The sequence below is a fragment of the Panulirus ornatus genome, chromosome 20, assembly GCF_036320965.1.
Source record: "Panulirus ornatus isolate Po-2019 chromosome 20, ASM3632096v1, whole genome shotgun sequence".
Classification (NCBI taxonomy): domain Eukaryota; kingdom Metazoa; phylum Arthropoda; class Malacostraca; order Decapoda; family Palinuridae; genus Panulirus; species Panulirus ornatus.
Window position 1 is genome coordinate 14,830,563 of NC_092243.1, and position 21,903 is coordinate 14,852,465.

General features: G+C 42.2%; 1 protein-coding gene and 2 non-coding genes across 3 annotated transcripts in view; 1 reads left to right on the top strand and 2 right to left on the bottom strand.

The window, feature by feature from the left end:
* LOC139755788 (uncharacterized) overlaps positions 1-21,903 on the bottom strand; it is a 207,141-nt gene that overhangs the window by 85,883 nt on the left and 99,355 nt on the right. The gene's annotated exons all lie outside the window — the stretch shown is intronic.
* Positions 19,656-19,729, top strand: TRNAI-AAU (transfer RNA isoleucine (anticodon AAU)). The gene has a single exon. It is a non-coding gene; the product is annotated as a tRNA-Ile (tRNA).
* Positions 19,943-20,016, bottom strand: TRNAI-AAU (transfer RNA isoleucine (anticodon AAU)). Its single transcript has one exon. It is a non-coding gene; the product is annotated as a tRNA-Ile (tRNA).

Consider the following 21,903-nt stretch of genomic DNA (forward strand, 5'->3'; position numbering starts at 1 on the left):
GGTCCAGGTACTCCGGTTGTGTGGCGGGAGAAAGGGTCTGGTAGGGCGCCTGGTGGGTGTACCTCAGATGGGTAGTGAGAGGAAAGACCTGATAATGTTACTGGCTTAGAGGTACCCCAGTTGGTTGCTGGTATATGGGACCTGATCATATAACTGATCCAGACACCCGAGCTACCAACATATATTAGCGCTGCCAACATATCCTGGGTCTTGCTATTGGCAGAGCATGTTGCTGACACCTATTGATCCATGTTATCCTAACACTGGAGTGGCCCGGATAGCAACGTTTGCCCAGCAGTTAAGGCACTGGTCGCATGATACCCCAACCTAGCCTGCCTGCTTTCCTCAGTGCTTGGGTAACGTGTATTAAATGATCATGGAAGCCTTCAGCTGTTGCACAAACACTGCTCTCCGGACCGTCCCAGTGCTCCGTGAACATAGTCCAATAGGTGGCCCGCAGCATGTGCAGCCACGCGCCAGTAGCTTGATCCAGTTAATGCTGGCTTACATCTCGGCCACTGCTGACCCGAGCTGGGTGGTGGGAGAGGAGATTAGGTACCTGAGCTGGGCTGGAGGAGGCAATGAAGAGGCCTGATAGCACACAGCAAAGTAGTACCTCCAGCCGGAAGGAGACAGTCGGGACAACGACGTAGGCACATTATGGTGCGAGTGGTTCAGGCGCCTCAGCCAGATAGTGGGAGAGGATCTTGATAGTGTGAGTGGTTTACGTGTCTCAGTTGGCTGTTGGAGAAATGGGGACTTGGTATTACGGTTGGTTGGTGGACTTAAGCTGGGCTCAAGAGAGTGAACCTGTGTATGTAACTGATGTTGGGACTTCAGACGGGTGCTGGGGGAGGGACTTGTTGGTTGGACGAGTTCAGAAACCTCAGTTCGGAGACAGGGGAAGGGGTCTGGTATTGTGACAGGATGAGACCTCAGCTGGGAGGTGTCAGAAGAAGAGGAACATGATGCTCTCGACTGATCCAGAGTTTTTCTTTCTGAGGTTGTGCCGGTGACCCCGCAAATTTATTGCGTCCTCCCATGTTCATCCTGTGAGCGGTAACGAAATAGGATTATAGAGGTCACAAAGTGTCTCCGTCAGACCCCAGTAGGGTTGATATTACGTAGGATATTACACACATTACATAGTTTCATATGTTAAGTTTTACCGACTAGATGCAAAAATTGGATACAAACTTAAGATTTCAAGTATCTTGTTATTAACAATAAGGTGTTGTAACATTTCTTGCAGGGTTTGTTCAGATATATCCCTAAAAGGTTCTATTTTTCACATTCTAATATATAATGTTCTAGTATGTGTTCAAATCTTTGACCACAAACTTATCAGTTCACACGGTTAACATCTCCAGTTAGGCCAAAGCCCCGGTAATACCTATATCCTAGCTATAGTCTAGCAGTTACAACATCATGTAATCTGCTGATCTTAAAACTTTCTCCAAATACATATTACTTTACACATATCACTGTGATGAAAAATGCATCTACCTGGCTTACCTGAACTCGTCTTCGTACTTGAATCAAAGAGGTCAATCAGTTCCATTCTAATTACAGCTTTTGAGGCTTCTAAATGACAACCTTATCTTTGCTTAAAGTCCACGACTGACATTATTCGCGCCTCAATAATTATACAAAGTTTACACGTACTTCTATATGAATCCTGCTTTTTCTTTTTGACTCTTACCACACGAATCAGATGATCTGATGACAGGCCTCTGAACGTTACCATAAACGTCAGGACGCAGTGGTTAGGGAGAGAGAGAGGTCCTGACAGTGATCCTTCTTCTTTCAAGGGGTAGGCGACCGGAAGCCGATTATAGGACTTGCTTATGGGACTTTAGCTGGGTGTTGGGACTGCGGGACTTAACAGTTCACCTGGTTTAGGGACTTCATATGGACGGTGGAAGACGGGCCCCAATGGTTCGACGTGGTTTGGGTCTTCAGCTGGGTGGTTTGAAGGGAAAGGTTAGGGAGGGAGAACCTGACAGTAGAACAGGTTCAGAAGCTTTAGCTGAGGTCTTCGTTGAGAACTCAAACTATACATGAAAGGTGCCCGCGGGTCGAACAGAGATCTCTTAATGAAGAATGAATGCATTACGGCCAGATAGGAAGACGATCCAAACATATAAACATCATCATTTATATTTCGAATATTCATCATTTTCCACTACTGGCCGTAAAGCTCCGTCGACTAGGAATACAAAATGCATGTATGCGGACTCATTGTTGAGGTAATCAGTAATGAACTCTTTTTCTTTTATGGTCGATAATCTCAATAACATCTATAATCTGAGCTGCTCAAAGATTCCTTTGCGTTGTTCGCACATGATAATATCAACCCTTAGATATCATACTTGTACGTTCTCAACGAGACCATCTCTCATGGGTAGTTAGTTAGTAGGGAGAAATATACATTTAGCGAGTGCTTAATCCCCAGATTATCCCTTTGGTGAGGTGACAGAAACACTTCTAACACCGCCTATTGATGGTTATCCGGCCAAACAGCTTACCGCCACGACCAACCTTGACTCAAGAGACGGCGCAAATGTGTGACCATGACACCAACATGTCCCAGTACCATGTACCTTAAGCCAGGTTCAGCTGTCCTCGTACTCACACTCCCAGCTGACCATGGAAGCAATAGCTGACTCGACTCTACACGTCGGGACGGACTTTACGTCGGACGTCTGTGACTGTTTCCACCTCCTCCAAGGGTTGTAGTCGCTGTCGCCCCATTAGTTGCTGCCTCCGAGGATTGTAGTCGCTGTTGTCAGGTATAACTCTAACTGTTGTTGCCAAGACTAGGGCTCTAGCTGTTGTTGGCTGGAGTATCTGCTTCCTTGGACTCTAACTGTTGTTGCCAGGACTAGGGCTCTAGCTGTTGTTGGCAGGAGTATCTGCTTCCTTGGGCTCTAACTATTGTTGCCAGGACTAGGGCTCTAGCTGTTGTTGGCAGGAGTATTTGCTTCCTTGGGCTCTAACTGCTAGGACTAGGGCTCTAGCTGTTGTTGGCAGGAGTATTTGCTTCCTTGGGCTCTAACTGTTGTTGCTAGGACTGGGACTCTAGCTGTTATTGGCAGGAGTATCTGCTTCCTTGGGCTCTAACTGTTGTTGCTAGGACTAGGGCTCTAGCTGTTGTTGGCAGGAGTATCTGCTTCCTTGGGCTCTTAACTGTTGTTGCCAGGACTAGGGCTCTAGCTGTTGTTGGCAGGAGTATCTGCTTCCTTGGGCTCTTAACTGTTGTTGCCAGGACTAGGGCTCTAGCTGTTGTTGGCAGGAGTATCTGCTTCCTTGGGCTCTTAACTGTTGTTGCCAGGACTAGGGCTCTAGCTGTTGTTGGCAAGAGTATCTGCTTCCTTGGGCTCTAACTGCTGTTGCCAGGACTAGGGCTCTAGCTGTTGTTGGCAGGAGTATCTGCTTCCTTGGGCTCTAACTGCCAGGACTAGGGCTCTAGCTGTTGTTGGCAGGAGTATCTGCTTCCTTGGGCTCTAACTGTTGTTGCCAGGAGTATTTGCCTTCCTAGGGCTCTGCCGTATAATAAGTAGAAAATGATCTGGTCAACAAAAATCTGAGGTGACTGAAAATCAGTAAAACCAGAGCTTCAGTGCCGTCTGGCGCATGTCCATCTGAGGAATATTAATTAAGCTACTGTCTGAACTTGTCTCCTGCGTGATTCATTTAGTTTAATAGAGTTTCGACGCGAGAGCCAGGTCAGTGCCAGGTCAAAGCCAAGTCAAAGCCAGGTCAAAGGGATTCTGACACTTACCATATATATCTGTCTGTATACGAATATAATGCATATAAACGCTCACCTTTATAGAACACATCTGTATTTGTGTACGTGTGTGTGTGTCAATACTACTTGTGTGCTACGAGAAGAGAGTTGTATAATCGTGTTGTCCCGTCCCTTAAATTGTGTATATGTAACACGTCTTGTGTCTCCCTTGATGATGTGATTATTACACGAAAGTGCACTTGGGAACTTATCGTGTTTCATTTTCCCTGTGGACTTATGGGAATATACTTGATTTATATATATATATATATATATATATATATATATATATATATATATATATATATATATATATATATATATATACACCATCCTCTTTTGTTTCCAATCTCACATACGATATGAACCTACGTGCCTTGAACTCTGTTTTCAACCAGAATGAGGGAAAGACCGAATGTACAGATTGGAGTGTCCTCATAAGCTAAGATAAGTGAGCATCTGAAGTTATGGGATCACTTAAAGACTCAGCATCAGTCCCAGAAATCGCCGTGGAAGGTGCTGATTGTGACAATGTATTATATAAAAAAAAAATCGTGAGATCCAAACATTTGACTCGATATAAACCTGATATTAAAGGTGACTGTCAACTGTTTTATAAACCGAATCCTTGAGAAATCGCCAAGAGATTATCTTTATCTCAACACTTCGTGACGTAACCTGACCGAACCGGACGTACCCTCTCGATATGAATGACGCATACGCGACGTGTCATTGAAAGGGATGTCGCTCCCCAAGCCACGCTGGTCGGGAAATTGACAGAGCAATACGTCCGCCGTGTGAACCAGTCCCCAGTGTAAGATTCCATTATCAACAATTACGTCGTGGTCGTATAGCTTGGGATTTTCTCGTGGAACTCAGTGTTCACGATTCATTTTGGTTGACGACGCCGCGCTAATAGAGCGAGGCCGAGGTCAGAGAGCGTGTGTAATGGGACACCTGATTGCCACACGGCTACTTAAACACCAAAGCTGTGTCGTAAACGGAGATTAAGTCGTAATGTGGAATAATGTACCGGATAATCGCCCGAGTTATATATCCGTCCCGGACGACTCGCGTGGTGCTGGAGTCTCCTTCAGCAATGTCTTTATTTGATCATTTCTGCTCAACTGTACTGACTGTACTTACCGTTGTTACCGATCGCGTCTCCCGCTATAGCAGGACGATGTCGTGGCATAATCGGTAAATCTTACCACTGAACTCTTGATCCAGTGGATTTCAAATGATAAAATCATCATTAGATCAACGTGCAATTACACATCATCATTACGGTTACAAGGGGAGACCATGAGGTAGTAAGTATGTTTATCGACCTGAAGATTTGCTGAACAGAACATGGAACCTGAGAATGTTATACAGATTACACAGGTCCCGCATCATATCTCACTCAGTACCAGCACAAGATGCCCCTCGAGAATCATATTCTTAGACTCGAGAAAGAAGACAAGTGAAATGTAATATTATCTTACGGAAGCCACTTCGTCTGTGTTTTGTCTGATAACGTCTTGTTCTTCATGAGACAAAGAATAGATAATACAAACATGATAAACTTCTTACAAGCATAAACACATGCACATACACACGGGACTCCATGGTATAGTGCTTAGCGTCGCACGCGCCAACCCTCCCAGATTCGAATCCTGGGTGAGGGGTTCGGCCCACAGCCAACGTAGCTGTTCATCTTCTCTTTGAGGCTGGTCGATAAATGGATACCTGAAGTGTGTGTGTGTGTGTGTGTGTGTGTGTGTGTGTGTGTGTGTGCTTCTTCACCTAAGGACCTGGTACACACTTAGGGTTAGGAGAAAAGCAACACGAGTATATAAACCTTCTCCCCGTAACACATAATCAGTAATCACAAATATTAACCACACGGAGAGGAAGTGGGACCCCACGGTTGTAGAACTCTTTCTCTCTCGCACTGTACAATTAAGTAATCTCAAATACGTAATCACACACACACACACACACACACACACACACACACACACACACACTAGCGAGAAATTTCAGCGTGAAATAATGGTTTAATTCATCTGGAGTGGCCAAGATACTCTACAAACATCGTATATAAATGCAAACACGGACCCCGCCTCTAAATTACAGCATTTGCCGCTCGCCTCCGCCAATATACGAGTGAGAGAGAACGAAAATGGCAACAGTTCTGTATGTACTGAACGATACAGAGGCTCCCGAGCCCCGAACATCATGAGGCAGGCGAGGGGGTTATCGATCGAGCCGACATCATAGCCTAGGTTCGCTACTGAGAACCAGACGCATTTATGCCAGCTCCGCTGGTGAACTTCGTCACCGGAACCAGGGAGGGAGAGATGGATGAGATTGCTGGTTCTGACAGATATTTCCAGACGCGTGGGTCGTCATCAGGGAGGCATACGAACACCTGTTGAAGTTATGTGTTCATCTAATATGAAGCGTTGAACAGCCAGGTGGCGAGGTGTATGAATGGCCCCAAGGTGTTCCCTGGTCTCCGCCTGCTTGAGATTACACCACGAGTGGTAATTCACCTCTTGCGAGGCTTTAGCGTCAGTGGACGAAGGTTAGAGTATAATATCGTCAAAGAACTTGACGTTTCATAAGAGTTCATCCTGTCCCTGATACTGAATGTAGCGCAACCTTACAGCTGCAGGAGCTCCCGGAGAAGGATCTCTGGGGTAATATGATAATGATAATAATAATAATAATAATACAAAAAAAATGATAATGACAATAATAATAATAGTAATAATAATAATAACGATAATAACAATAATAATAATAATTATAGTAATAATGATAATAATGATGTTAATGATGATAATAATTATAATGATATTAGTAATAATATTGATGATAATAGTGATAGTAATGATGATGATAATGATAATAATAATGATAATAATAATAATAATAATAATAATAATAATAATAATAGGAAGAAGAAGAAGAAGAATGATGATGATGATAGCGATAATGAAAAAAATAATATATATGATAACAGACGCATGGATACGTCTCACTGTTATATATGCGTAAGACTCCAGGATAATGATGGCGTAAGGTTCTCGCTGCTGGTGTTCTTCCTGGAACTGTTCATATCACCGGTCCCTCGCTGTGCTGAACTCACGCGAGAAACGCCAGAAATTCGGGGAAACTTTACGTTCTGAATAACGGATGTAAAGTACGTAAGGTATGCGGCCAGCATATTGATCGTGTATGTAGAGTTGTGATACGTCAGTCATGCTGATGGTGTTAACATGCCACTCCAGCCATACACCTCCACCCCAGCCACATAGGTCGTCTGCACTTCCCTACTTCCTTCCTTCGACCTTATTGTGTGATGCAGGAGTGAGCAACGGAGTCTACAACGGTCATTTCCCATCAGGCTCACACAGCACCAACATGAGACGAAGGGTATTCGAGTACACAGTATTCGAATAGTCATTTCCCTATTATGGGCGATCATAGCCTAGCGGCAGCGCTCCCGCGTGTTGCACACGGGTCCCGGGTTCGATCCTGGCTGTTGGAGGTTTGTATGTTCTATGAAGGTGCGCGTTCATATGCACTTTGTTCGTATATATATATATATATATATATATATATATATATATATATATATATATATATAGGTACAGTAGGGTTGAGGGTCAAGTCAATTGGGAGGTGAGTTTGAATGGAGAAAAACTGGAGGAAGTGAAGTGTTTTAGATATCTGGGAGTGGATCTGGCAGCGGATGGAACCATGGAAGCGGAAGTGGATCATAGGGTGGGGGAGGGGGCGAAAATTCTGGGGGCCTTGAAGAATGTGTGGAAGTCGAGAACATTATCTCGGAAAGCAAAAATGGGTATGTTTGAAGGAATAGTGGTTCCAACAATGTTGTATGGTTGCGAGGCGTGGGCTATGGATAGAGTTTTGCGCAGGAGGATGGATGTGCTGGAAATGAGATGTTTGAGGACAATGTGTGGTGTGAGGTGGTTTGATCGAGTGAGTAACGTAAGGGTAAGAGAGATGTGTGGAAATAAAAAGAGCGTGGTTGAGAGAGCAGAAGAGGGTGTTTTGAAGTGGTTTGGGCACATGGAGAGAATGAGTGAGGAGAGATTGACCAAGAGGATATATGTGTCGGAGGTGGAGGGAACGAGGAGAAGAGGGAGACCAAATTGGAGGTGGAAAGATGGAGTGAAAAAGATTTTGTGTGATCGGGGCCTGAACATGCAGGAGGGTGAAAGGAGGGCAAGGAATAGAGTGAATTGGAGCGATGTGGTATACCGGGGTTGACGTGCTGTCAGTGGATTGAATCAAGGCATGTGAAGCGTCTGGGGTAAACCATGGAAAGCTGTGTAGGTATGTATATTTGCGTGTGTGGACGTATGTATATACATGTGTATGGGGGGGGTTGGGCCATTTCTTTCGTCTGTTTCCTTGCGCTACCTCGCAAACGCGGGAGACAGCGACAAAGTATAATAAAAAAAAAATAATATATATATATATATATATATATATATATATATATATATATATATATATATATATTTATGTATAAGGTCTGCTGCTACTTAGTGAAGTACGGGTCACAGACCAGATCAGCGCCAGGTGCGCCTGCCATGTTTCACTGTGCAGGAACAAATGACCTCCTCATTCATTCGTCCAGCTAGTCTTTCAGCACCGAAGCTCAACACAGTCATTCTCCTGAACATAACTCGTGTATAAAGAGAATACGTACCGTGTCCTCCCCAGAAATAATGAAAAAAAAGGCTGTTTGATAGTATAGATCCTCTGGCAATAGCTTCCAACTACTTTTAGGTCCCTTTGGCACTGGTTCACAACCATTCTGATGAGTTAGGTACCACTGAACCTGTCCTTCCTCCATGTAGCATAACGCGTTAGGTCTGATGTCTCATTGTACTACAGTGAGATACTTCGACCTTGAGGACATCTTCGGTTCATGCCAGTGCGTAATACTTAAAAGTGTCGTCTACTTACAAGTGGAACTTTTTCAAGTGTAACATCACGTATCATCTGGCCGGCTCCCTCACGCCCACTTGTGGTAAGCAAGTGGTGCACTTGAGAACCACTGGTCTCGAACCAGGTACGACAGCTTTATTGGCCTGTTCCTCGGTGTGAATTTCATGGTACGATCGATAACGCGTGGATCAGTGTGCTCCAAGCAATACAACATTACCACACAGTAATGACTCGGATTCCTGAAAACGCTGTGGCATCATCCTCGTTCCGTTCCGTAGGTATTGTACTGTTAAGTCGATGAACATCGTTCCTTGCATTCTGTAGAGACTTTATTTACGAGATGTGAGTTTGGCATTATGATTAACAGTCATCACTTGCAGTCATATGACAGCCAGTCATCGGCCATGTATATGCTAGAACAATGAACATGGAATGTTCTAAAACGTTCTTTTCGCCTTGTAGACTTCCGTTATCTGGTGTGAGCTCTGCATTATGATCAATAGTAAACTTCTGCATTTTGATTAATAGTAATAAAATGCAAGAATATGACAGTCAATTTACGGACAAACATATTCTAAAACAGTAAACACAGTATTTTCATTCCTTAATGATTGTAATTACTTCATAGGTGTCCCAAGATATAAAACAAGGTATAAGTCATATATTACAACTGTAGAAATAGAGATCCTGGACATGTCATAAAGTATTAAGGAAATATACATTTCATCAAGTCACGAAAAACTGAAATCTATCAAATGTGAAAAAAGAAAACTCCGAAATCAGCGTCGTGTGAACCATGTCTGTTATAACATCACTGCGCCATCTGTGTGTCGAGCGAAGAACTGAGTCAGACGGTCAGTGAGAAAGTGAATTAAGAATATTCATCGAATCAGAATGAAAGCTGAAAATATGAGGGGCCTCCATCACCAAGAATATTCCATGTAATATGTATTTTGTACTCTTAAATCGCGTGTAAACTCGGATAGTCCCGGAGTTATACCTTGGAACCTGTATATAAAGCATAGCTTTATGTAGTGAATGATTTGTCTGTACGTAAAGGTTGGGCGCGGTAGGTCGTTGGGCTTTATGCCTATGGACTGCCTGGGTGAGTCATTCAGTCCATCACCGTTGAGCTATATCGAACAACCGATTAATCTTGAACACCTTCTTCAGGTAGGAAGGATAATTCTGAGACCACGTCCTCTCTCTCTCTCGCTGTGTATGTACCCATTTTGAACTACTTCACGTTTCCAGAAAATATATATTACTAGTTTATTCCAAGAACAGCAAATAAGAACAGGCAAATAGAATGTGGGATTACATCTGCGACCATCAGAACACAAGAAAATCATCCTTTTTTTTCTAATCTCTCCTCACAATGACAATTTCGTGCATTGTGTTTACAGCTGCTACAGACCTTTACATAGCAGAAAGGCGAAAAGGATCATACTGAAAGCTGACGTTGTCCTGCTGTGTATTCCATCATTATGTGACATCTGGTTCTTGTGGTCTCCTGCCCACGACCATTAGCTCGGCAATCATTTCCGTAAACATCATCAAACTTCCCAAGTGCTAAATAGAACAATTCTGAAAGATAATATTGGATATATTAGACAGACTCTCTCAGGTCAAAGGTCCTTCAAATTACTAGTTGCGTCACGTAAATTCGTCCTTGTATTCGTTTGTAACACTGTTACTACCCCTCTGGCAGCCAAGGGTTCGACCCAGGAAAGGAAATTACGTCACCTTCACATTATGCAGGAAAACTTCCATGAAAACTTCAGATTTCCAGGCGAGGGGAAACTTCCCGTAAGGACACTTTTCCTTATCCTCAAAGACTTGGAATTCGGTTCTTTAAAGTGTTTGCATCCGGTACGACTTTAGGTTTCGAGCGCGGGGTCTTGATCTCTTGAGTTTTCACTGAATATATAGGCAAAGCTCCTCTGGAAAAAAATGGTTCAGATGTTCGCACGAAAGTACGTCGAGGCTCTTGCGGAGAGTGGGTCGAGGTTCCGAAGAAAATGGTTCGAGAGAGCCGTTCGAAGATTCAGCGGGCCAGACCCAAGGAAGCTGTCATGTGTTCCTGTCCAAGTCAAGAGAACGTCTCCCTTGTGCAGTGAGGTAGAGTTAACCCTCAGCGCCACAAACTTATACACGGTGACTTTGGCTGCCTTGGCTGCCCAATACAGGCTACGAAAGGACTTGTCTAACTAGTGTACTGTATATCAATCTAGACGGCATAGAGTTTAGTCTGCTGCTAACTAGTGGTTCATAATTCTGAATCTTGCTCGTACATTCCTTCAAAGGTGCGCTCCCCTAGTTTACCCAGCTGTAGATAAGCAGGCATCTGGTCCATGTGAGTGGAGTCAATGGTGGCTGAAGGTAATGTCGCCATAGTAACCCTCTCTGCACCAGACGTTCAGAAATCGGTGAAGCTCCGACCATACAACCCCTTGCCATCATGAAGGTCAAGAGACTTTAATAACAGGAAGATGTATACAAGAGCAATGATCCTCATTTATGGCACAGAATCAAATATGGCTGAATAATTTTGCTGCATGTAAGAAAAAAGAAAGAGAAAAAAATCTCACCAATATTGACGTTCATAGTTTCATTTCATTTTCCTTCTCTTTGTTTCAGTTATTTGATCTACATTTCGTTTTCTGTTCCTGCTTATATATGCATTTGAAATTTAGGACACTCAAAATATCTCAAAATATATATCCATATCTATAGCTCTCTCTCTCTCTCTCTCTCTCTCTCTCTCTCTCTCTCTCTCTCTCTCTCTCTCTCTCTCTCTCTCTCTTCCAATATATATAATGGGAGAGAAAAAAAGATAGCCATGTAGATATATATATATATATATATATATATATATATATATATATATATATATATATATATATAAAGTGTATATGAACGCGCACCTTCATAGAACATACAAAGCTCCATCAGCCAGAATCGAACCTGGGACCCCTTGTGCAAGAGGCAGGCATGCTAACCGCTAGGCTAAGGGACTGTATAATAGGAAACAACTATTCGAAATACTAAGTACTCGAATACCCTTCGTCTCACTATGGTGAGCAACGGGGTCTATCGGTTGTTTCCGAACAGAACACATAGCCAGCTGAGAGCGTTTTACCGAACCTGACTGTACAACGCGGAGTTATATGAATACGAATAAAGTGTATATGAACGCGCACCTTCATAGAACATACAAAGCTCCATCAGCCAGGATCGAACCTGGGACCCCTTGTGCAAGAGGCAGGCATGCTAACCGCTATTATACAGTCCCTTAGCCTAGCGGTTAGTATGCCTGCCTCTTGCACAAGGGGTCCCAGTTTCGATCCTGGCTGATGGAGCTTTGTATGATATATATATACATATATATATATATATATATATATATATATATATATATATATATATATATATATATATATATATATTGAGAATCCAGTCGTGAATTAGCAATCAGACTCATGGCAAATCACAGAATCTTCGAAGGAAATAACAAAGTCGAGTAGAATTTCAGACGGACTCTGAGAAAAACTGGGTTTTTTTTATATCATTTGACCTGGTTGGGATCCCTCTATCCCACTAGATGTCAGGCAGGTCAGAAATGAGGACGTAGCTCAAGGAAAATAATCAGCAGTGCACCACGCAAGGATGACTAGAATGTAAGGAAATGTAAGGTGATTCATCAGCACGGGAAAGATTATGATCGTCTCGGGCCCGAAAAAAACAGATCATTGATAACGAGAAGGAAGAAGACAAAGCGATACAGCAAAGCCTTGACGAACACCAGTCCTGGTAGGGTATGGTCGATCTATGAGCAATTACAACCGTGGAAACTTGTTTACAGAACATAATAGAAAAGGTAAAGGAGAAATAGTTTTAATAAAGGACTAATGCCAGAGGTGTACCAAAAGTCCAAATAGGAAAGAAAGTCATCATTTGGTTTATAAGATTATGAGATTTAAGATGTTTAAAGAAGTGAAAGCTGAGAAAAGTTAAGAAGACTCAGAGCTGTAGGACGAAGAATTAGAGTGGAATCCCTTCTGTGTGACAGGATTTATCATTTTGTTCCTAAGAGGAGAAAAAGTGGGGGTCATGATTCAAAGGGGAGATGGGCGATCGAGTATAGGAAGGGGGTGTTGTTTAGATCGAGCGACGAGAGAAAACTGAACGTGTCCTTGAGTGAGTGACGTGTAGATGTGAAAGATGAGTCATGTCGGATTCGTCCACAGCAGGACATTAGAAGAAAAATCCGAAGAGTGTGGCTTTACGAGAAGAAAAGAAAACGTCAGAATGATTATAATTAAGAGACCATGAAAAGTGCATGCATATAAAAGCCGTTTGAGACACCTCTTGCCAGAGGCATGGATATACGTTTATCAGCAGTAGACGATAGTCCATCGTATAAATGATGCTCAACCTTACGAGTATAGATCTACGACAGATCCCCTCCAAAGATGAAACGGTGAGAGAGAGAGAGGTACATGAAGGAGATTGTACCTACACTTGGTACACCTGGTCTCGGATCTGTATGGATTCGGAACAAGAGCTATCATATCATGAACATGAAGAAATAAACAGTCAGCGGTAGAAGGGGTGTATGTCTGCCTTCCTGCTGCTGTTCACCATTTCCATTCACAACACTGTATACCCCATGCCCCCAGTTATACCCTCATCTGGAACGTTATTTACCTTCGCATTGAAATCACCCATCACTGATACCCGGTCAGTTGCATCAAAAATGCTGCCACACTCACTCAACTGCTCCCAAAGCACAGGCCTCTCATGATATTTCTTCTCAGAGCCAGGTGCATAAGCACCTATAATCACCCATATCTCGCCATCCACTTTCAGTTTTACCCACAATAATCCAGAATTCATTTACTAACTTTCTATCGCACACTCACACGACAACTGCTTCAGGATTAAGTGTTACGAATTCGTTAGCTCAAGAAGTCTTTCATATATAAACTACCTCACGGGTGTTCCGTGGAAATTCATATACAGTAGATGGCTGTAAAGGTGTTGGGTTCTTAGATTTAGATAAACTATCCGTAGTTCTGAGGTGGAGGTGAGGTACAGAAATGTGGAGGTAGCCACAAATCAACAGTGGCGTAATGCAACCTAGTCATTTGGGATCATCTAATCTTGAGGGATGAAACGTAGAAGTCCCATTCGTGGTAATTTGATATGAATTATATCCTTAGATACAGTGAGTTTTGCGTAGTTGCTGTTTTACTGAAAATGTTCTTTATTCTTTGCTGATCTTGATTGAGTCCTCTTTCCCCCCGCCCCCTCCCTTCTCCCCCACAGTACAGACATTAACGCAAAATCCACACGCAATCTAAGTGCCCTCAGAATACTTAGCGCCACAAGTTTCGGGCAAGAAAGTAAAAAGAATCTCTCATTATCCTTTACGGTCAATATTCTTCACATATCAAGCTCTGCCTCACCTGCCTGATCACACACTCTCTCAAAAGCAAACATGACGGAACTACAAATCACCCTAAACAAAAGGTCAGAACAGTCGCCAGGTCCTGAACAGCCACAGTCACTGAACACCTGCAGTATGAGGCAAAAACACTTGCAACATACTCCCACCTTAACATGTTCAGCGCTTGAAATCTATTCAGCAGTGTATGCGACAGCATCCGCCCAGCCCCCCTCCCATGCCAGCCACTTCATAAGCATCCACAAACCTTAACACAGAAAGATATACCTGACCCCGACTCTCACGCTTCACTCACTCGTATTCACAGAACTTCCCTCCCACAGACCAACACCCGCTCTACAAAACACAGTTACATCGAAATAACTCGACCTACCGTCCACCCAGCCTCACTCTCAGTCTTTACTACGCCAGATATGAGGACATTCCTGTACATACCATTGTGAATGTCGTAATCAGTCTATGAATAAGTGCACAGCTAAGCGAGTATATAGCTCAGTTTTCTGTACGATAGGCTATGTGCTATGTCGACTACTATATTACTATAGACTACTCGATTACTACAGCTATTCATGACTTAACATTCAGCTAGATGCATCATGTATAAACCATAGTATTTACTCTGTCAACATTCCTGTGTATCTACCACCCCACCTGTGAAGATATGCCTCGCTCATGTGCTTACTCAGAACGTGGATATATCCAGCTCCACCTTAATCTCATTTTCTTTTATGGTTTGTTAACTTAGTACCACTATGACCTCCCAGGTCTGCCGTATCCATACTACCTCAACGTTGTATCTTCAGTCGTTATCAGTTTATTCATTTATTTGTTATATTTGCAAATACATCCAAGACTGCACTCTGTTGGCAAACACGAATCACACTTGCACGTCTGCACTTTGATCTAGTATATGCGTAAAACCACAAGAGTGAAACATGAAACTGCGCTAGGGAATTTGTCCTGTTTCATATTCCTGCGCATATATATATATATATATATATATATATATATATATATATATATATATATATATATATATGCAATAAGGCCACGATGATGCTCATGATCTAAGTATTTGCTGATAAACGAGAGGAAAAATGAAACACAAGTCCCTTTTACGTAGTATTACTTGGTAGATTATTTCTAGTCTTCCTTGAAAATGTAATACAGAAGTGTTTCATTTTTCTCGGTGTATGTGTGTGTGTGTGTGTGTGTGTGTGTGTGTGTGTGTATTCATACTTGATCCCCGTGTCCCGCGAGTAAGCGCCAGGAACAGATGAAGAAAGGCGGCATTTACCCACATCCATTCTCTAGCTGTCATGTGTAATGCACCGAAACCACAGCTCCCTATCCACATCCAGGCCCCACAGACCTTTCCATGGTTTACCCTAGACGTTTCATATGCCCTGGTTCAGTCCATGACAGAACGTCGACCCTATTATACCACATCGCTCCAATTCACTATATCCCGTGCTCGCCTTTCACTCTCCTGCATGTTCAGACCCCGATCGCTCAAGACCTTTTTAACTCTATCCTTCCATCTCCAATATGATCTTCCAGTTCTCCTTGTTCCCTTCACTTCTGACATATATATATATCCGCTTTTTCTACCTCTCCTCATTTATTCTCTCCATATGTCCAAACCATTCAGCATACCTTTTCTGCTCTCTCAACCACACTCTTTTTATCACCAGACATCTCTATTACCCGTACATTACTTACTCGTTCAAACCACGTCATATATATATATATATATATATATATATATATATATATATATATATATATATATATATATATATATATATATATATTGCACGGGATTTAGTGTCCAGCAACACATTCAGCTCTCCAATATATGGCACGAGATAACTTCAGTACGAACATAAGATAATTTCACCACATGATACGATCAGCCTGAATTCCACACGACCCGGGCACTTGCTACAGAACCTGTACACTTAAGAGGTCGGATCATGTACCGCCACACAGGTATCAGGATTCTGTGACTCTCATCATATTTCTGATCGCTAACTGGAGTAGTGTTTTCCCTCCAGCCTGAGCTGCCTACGCTAAATCATTAATCTCACAATCTTTCATTTGTCACCATAAATGTATTATAAGGTTTATTCAGTATGGTAATGAGCGCAGAGATAAGGATTTTATTCATTAAGTTCGGAAAAATCGTGAGTCAACCCCAAAGTATATTAGGCTATTTTGGAATAAGCTAGTTTCCGCGAGGAGGAGGAGGAGTGGGAGGTTTACCAACGTTGAATATTAATCTTTGTTTTCCATTTGACTGCGTTGATTTGGCCAGCAGGAGATGGACGCCCAGCAATATATACCGGGCGTAGATTAATTCCCAGTTTCCCCCGAGGCCACGCGAACTCAGTGCATTGAGATATCTCAACACAGAATTACGTTGAAAAGGAAATAGATGGACAACATTGATGGTTGAATATAATTCATTTCATATCGCAGGCCTGGATACCAGTCTACTCACTTTAACCTGCGTTCTGTGACCATATTTGCATTTTCATCACTTATAAAGTTACATGATTTGTATAAACCATCATTTTCATTCGTAATGATATCATCGCTATGTTTGATAAGGGACGATTCAATGATATTTCCAACCGTGACTGAGTTATTGTATGAGAATTCCATAACACTACTCCAGTCAATTATATGAACAAAGTCTTGAGGTAGACATATATTGCATTAGATTCTCGACCATACCTAACACTATTCATATGTTGTTTAGCTCTAATATTAAGGACCCAACCAGTTTGACCAATGTAAAGCTGATCCCACTCTTTACAGGGGATTTTGTACACACAACCCTTCTGAGATGTTACAGAATTTCTGATATCTTTCCCTGACCATATTATTATTGCTGAAGGACTGTGTTGATTATAAATGAAAATCAATACAAAGGGAGCAGTAATCAAGTGTTAACAAAATAATAATACTCACAAGTTTTTGCTCACAAATGTTTCTTTGGGTTGAACGTCGAAATAGGCTATGTCGCAAATTTTCAAGCTGCATCTTAGGAAATGTTTAGGATACTGTGATTTAAAACCAATGTCACAGATATTGCAGACTTCACCACCAACTAATTCTGAACTATATATACGAAATGATCAACTGTGATGAAAGCAGAGAATGTTTCATTACACTGTGATGGGTAGAGTGGTCGTGAATATATGCACAGACACATTATGGGATGACAATATATGTTATATATTGAGTTATTTTCATCCCTATGAATATTACAGTCTAAGTATGCAAATGCATTATCTGTCTCATTTTCAAGACTTGACTTTATTGAGTCTACCAAACAATTCAAATTGGTAAGAAATAAATCTTCATCGTAATCAATAGGCTAAAAACAACGAATGTCATCAACATGTCTGAACCATTGGATATTACGAGGTAAGATGTCATAAATTATCTTGCTTTCAAAAATAATCATTAATTACTTAAGTGGCTGAGAGAGGATTTTTCATGCTCATGCCAAACTGCTGTGTGAAGGAACTATTAGTGAACTGAAACTTACAATTTTTAACAGATAGGTTAATCAAGTACCAATCTAAAGTTACTCAAACTATATGTTAAAGACTGTAAGTTTTAGTTCAGTGACAAATTCTACACGCTGCAATTTGGTATGAGCATGGGAGATCCTCTCTCATCCCTCTTGAGTAATCTATCTATGGAATTTTTGAAAACAAGATACCTTTATGACATCTCACTTGGTAATATCAAATGGTACAGATACGTTGATGATATTCTTCGTTATTGGCTCATTGACAGAGATGAAAATTCATTTCTTGCCAATCTGAATTGTTTGGTAGACTCACTAAAACTCACTCTTGAAACGCCGACAGACTTTACATTTACATTCTTAGACTGTAATATTCATAGTGTGATATTCATAGGGATTAAAATAACCTGAAATCTAGCATATATCGTAAGCCCACAAATGTCTACACATATATTTACTACTACTGTCCTCTCATCAAAATAAAGTTAAATGTTCTATGTTTTTATCAGTGTTTCTTAGAGCATTCCTTGGCATTGGCTAGAAATCACAGTATCCCAAACATTTCCCTGATTCAGCTTGTAATGTTGCAAGAATGGCTTTCTACAGAGTACAACCAGAGAACCATTTGTGAACAAAAATTTGTGAGCATTACCCTACTGTGAGAACTTGCTCAATGTTCCTCTTTAGTTAAAGATTTCTTAACATTAATGTAGTCTTCAGCAATGATAATACGGTGAGGGAAAGTCTTATCAGAAATTCTGTAACTTCTCATATGGAGCCTGGCTGTGGATATAGAGCCATGGCGGTGCATTACACATGACAACTAGAGACTGAGTGTGAACGGATGTGACCCTTCTTCGTCTGTTTCCTGACGCTACCTCGCTGACGCAGGAGTAAGAGCAGAATGTATATATATGTTTTTTCTTTCTTTTCCTTCATGCATATGTGCTGTTTGCTGTAGGGCTGGGTGGCGTCGGAAATGCATAAAGGCGAGCAAGTATGAACGATGTGGTATACCGGGGGTCGACATGATGTCAATGGATTGAACCAGGGCATGTGAAGCGTCTGGGGTAAACCATGGAAAGTTTTGTAGGGGCCTGGATATGGAAAGGGAGCTGTGGTTTCGGTGCATTATACATGACAGCTAGAGACTGAGTGTGAACGAATGTGGCCTTTGTGTCTTTTCCTAGCGCTACCTCGCGCGCATGCGGGGGGAGGGGTTTGTCATTTCATAAGTGGCGGGGTGGCGACGAGAATGAATAAGGGCAGACAGTATGAATTATGTATATGTCTGTGTGTGTATATATATGTAAACGTTGAGATGTATAGGTATGTATATGTGCGTGTGTGGACGTGTATGTATATACATGTGTATGTGAGTAGGTTGGGCCATTCTTTCGTCTGTTTCCTTGCGCTACCTCGCTAACGCGGAGGACAGCGACAAAGTATGATAAATAAATGAATATAGATATAATATATTCTGGTGATCAGAGAGAAGACTGAGAGTTTCAAGGTATCTAAGGATATAGGGGTTAAGAAGGGATCCAAAGACTTAGAAAATGGTAGATGTTAAAACAATAGGACGATAGTTAAAGGGGTCAGAACAGTCACCCTTTTTAGGAATTGGATGTATCAACGCAAACTGCCGAGGAGGAAACGAACAAACACAGGTGCAGGATCAGAGACACTCCTTCAGGAAACAGGAATAGATGCCATCAGGACCATAAGCCTTGCTTGAGTCATAAATGTGTGTGTGTGTGTGTGTGTGTGTGTGTGTGTGTATGTGTGTCTCTGTCTGTCTGTCTCTGTGGATATGTGTGTGTGTGTGTGAACAACGTTTCTCTCTTCAACTTCTTACCTCACAGGTCTCCGCCGGCCCGTTAGCTCAGTTGGTTAGAGCGCCGTGCTAATAACGCGGATGTCGAGGGTTCGATCCCCTTACGGGCCAGTGTAGAATTTTCGTCTTTACTATTTCTTTAATATATGGACGTGGTCAGTGGATGTTTGAGATGTCTTATCATTCATCTGTTTAGGTGAAATGGTTGGTCAGTAACTGAGGCAGCTGGAGCGCTCGTCTCCCACACATAGATGATAAGACATCTCAAACATCCACTGACCACGTCCATATATTAAGGAAATACTAAAGACGAAAATTCTACACTGGCCCGTAAGGGGATCGAACCCTCGACATCCGCGTTATTAGCACGGCGCTCTAACCAACTGAGCTAACGGGCCGGTGGAGACCTGTGAGATAAGAAGTTGAAGGGACAAGCGTTGTTCACACACATACACACACACACACACACACACACACACACACACATTAACATACACACACAGACACAGACACACACACACACACGTACACACACATGAACATACACAGACACACACACACACACACACACACACACACACACACACACACACACACACACACACACATTAACACACACACACACACACACATTAACACACACACACACACACACACACACACACACACACACACATTAACACACACACACACACACACACACACACAACACACACACACACACACACACACACAACACAGAACACACACACACACACACACAAACACACATGAACATACACACACACATACCACACACACAGACACACACAAACACATGAACACACACACACACACACACACACACACACACACACACACACACTAAACTGACTGAGGACGTGGTCAATGTAGACACCATAGATAAAAGTAAAATGTTGTATGGTAGATGTTCAAGATGGCGCCTCACGAGTGTAAAACTTCTTCGTATGGTATACAAAATAAGTCATTTCACACACTCATGCATAAACAATCATATATATATATATATATATATATATATATATATATATATATATATATATGTGTGTGTGTGTGTGTGTGTGTGTGTTAATGTGTGTGTGTGTGTGTGTGTGTGTGTGTGTGTGTGTGTGTGTGTGTGTGACAAACTGCAGAAGCTGGAGTCTCAGTTTGGGAGACTGTGTGAAAGGAGAGATTTGAGAGTAGATGTGAATAAAAGCAGGTTATTAGATTTAAGACTGCAAATAGACATGTTAGTTGGGGCGTGAGCGTGAATGGAGAATTTTCGTAAGTGGTGTTTTATATAACTGGGAGTGGATATGGCAGCGAATGGAACGTTGGGATTTGAAATGATCCTTAGGGTGGGTGAGAGACTGAAGGTTTTGGATGGAGCGAGGAACATGGGCAAAGGTAGGTCACTGTCTTTAAAGGCAAACATGGGTATGTGTGATGGTATAGTAATTCCATTATTTCTATATGGATGTGAGCCGTGAGAAGGTGACTCTGTTGGAAATTGAATGTTTGAGGACAATATGTGGTGTAAGGAAATTTGATCGAATAGGAAATTATAGGCAAAAGAGAGGTGAGGTAGTAAGAAGGTTATGTTTGAGAGTGCTGAGGGTATGTCTGGTAGAAATGGAGAGAGGAAACTAATGAGGAAGTAGAAGGATGGAGAGAAGGTTGGTTTGAATGCTCGGGGGCTGAACGTACTAGAGAGTGCGAGGTGTGCAAGGGATAGAGCAAACTGGGGCGATGTGGTACACAGGGGACGACTTGCTTTCAGTCGACTGAACCAGCGCATGCTGAAAAGGTCGAGGGAACCACAGAAAGTTCTGTGGGCCTGTTTGTATTTATAGGGCTCTGGGTTCAGTGCATTATCAATGACAGTTAGACACTGGATGTTAGTGAATGAGGCCATTTGATCGTGTGTTCCTGCCGATGCGTCTCTGACGCGGGGAATGGTGACCATGTATTGAAAAAGAAAAGATAGATATTCTTTATATATATTCGCCATTATCCTCATTAGCTGGGTAGCGTTTATAAAGATGACTGAGCCTTTGAGGGAAAAATCCTCACTTGGCCGCTTCTCTGTTCCTTCCTATAAGAAAAAGAAGGGGAGGATATCCAGCCACCCCCCCCCCCCCCTTTCCCCACTCCTTTTTGTCACCTTCTACAACACGGTATACGTGGGATATATTCAATCTCCCCTATTTATCGGATATGTATGTTTACCAAATGGCGTCCTAGCTACGTCTCTTCGTTGTATATCTACTGACTGTTATATT